The following is a 1848-nucleotide window of genomic DNA, read 5'->3' on the forward strand; positions in this document are numbered from 1 at the left end:
GCCAGAGTACTTCAATGCTTTTAAAGGGATAGTTCACCCAAAAATTAAAATTGTCTCATCATTTACTCCCCTGCATCCCAGATGTGTATGATATTATTTCTTCTGCTAAACACAACTGAAGATTTTTAGAAGAATATGTCCGCTCTGTACCGGAACTCTGAATCTCCAAAAAGCACATAAAGGCAGCATAGAAGTAATCCATATGACTCCAGTGGTTAAATGCATATCTTCAGATATGATAGGTGTGAGTGAAAAACAAATCAATATTTAAGTAATTTTTGAATATAAATCTCCTCTTTCACTTTCACATTCTTTTGTATTTTTAGCGATTCACATTGTCCGTGCATATCGCCGCCTATTGGGCAGGGAGGAGAATTTATAGTAAAAAGGACTTAAATATTGATCTGTTTCTCACCCTAACCTATCACATCATATGGGAACATGTGAACTCAATTTTCTGGGTGAAATGTCTATGGAGGTGTGCCAAAAGTGTACTGATCCTAGAGTACTGGAACTTTTGGAGTACATGGCAACTTGTGAACAAGTTACTATATCATAATGACAGGATTTGTTTTTTTTTATGTCGTAATGACATTTGTGGACTAAAATTTGCATAACTATGTCACAACATAGCATCTTCATTTTCTATATGCAAAATATCCTCCTCATGTGGTCACATTTAATGGTATAATATGTAGGTTTGTTGCACACGCCTTTCGCCTCACGTGTGGTGGTTTATCTCTACATCAAAAGTACAAAAATGCACTAAACTGCATAGTCAAACTCCACAAGTAAAACAAAATTTTGTCCAATACCAATTTGTTTCTTGCATGATTCTTTAACCAACTTGAAAAGTCGGGGCTAAAAGGAAATCTCAAGTTTGCACCGGTAATTTCGATTTAGTGGTGGCACATGCGCTCGTCGATTATTCCGACATAAATGTCAGTCAAGGGTGTATATTTATACAATGATCAATGGAAACATGTAAATTCTATACACTGTAACACCCAAAATGCTCAAGCCAAATCTACGCCCTTGATGTCAATGCCACCCAAACCTGTCCTGTTGGGCTCCCAACACTGCACATTGTGAATGTCTCCTTAATCAAACACCTGATTCAAATCATCAGCTTGTAAGACTGCAAGTTTGTCTGTGAATGGTGACTTCAGTGGCAATTTTGCTCTTTTCCTGAACTTCTGTGCTGGTGTACTATGGAAGAATGAATGTCGTTTGGGATTGGAACAACATAAGGGTGAGTAAATGATGACCATTTTAATTTTGGGGTGTGAACTGCAAACAATAAAGCAAGTTAAAATACAATACATGATGTGCTGCCACAATATTTGACCACGAGTGAAAATGCTGAATTTACCAGCTGCTGTGGTGTGGATGCAGAGACTCAGCTGGGATTCTGTACCACTTCATTTTCTTCATCCATTAACAGCGGCATTAAAAGAGCACTTTATCGGTGACCAAAGCGTAGGGCCAACAAGCCCAGACATTCTCTGCTGGAGATGAGTTGCTGTATCTGTGGCCTGCTGGAGATTGACTCATATGTGTCAGGGGTAATGAGGCATGTTGGGTGACAAGCTTGTGGCTGTCAGGCACAATAAACTAAATAGTTGAGAGCCTGGGCAAAAATGGTCTCTTTTGGACGCAGATGTGGTATAAACAGAAAGGTGTTGATAATAAACATGAGGTATTGGCTTTGTTGCTGAATTTGCTTGTGTGCCAAGTTTTGCAAGTAAATACTTCCAGGTACTAAAATGCCCATGGACACGATAATTATAGAGAGGGACTGTGATCTAATTCCATTTAGAAAAACGAACGGTGTGATGTTGTTTAGAA

This window comes from Myxocyprinus asiaticus, chromosome 13 (genome assembly GCF_019703515.2).
Source record: "Myxocyprinus asiaticus isolate MX2 ecotype Aquarium Trade chromosome 13, UBuf_Myxa_2, whole genome shotgun sequence".
NCBI classification, from domain to species: Eukaryota; Metazoa; Chordata; class Actinopteri; order Cypriniformes; family Catostomidae; genus Myxocyprinus; species Myxocyprinus asiaticus.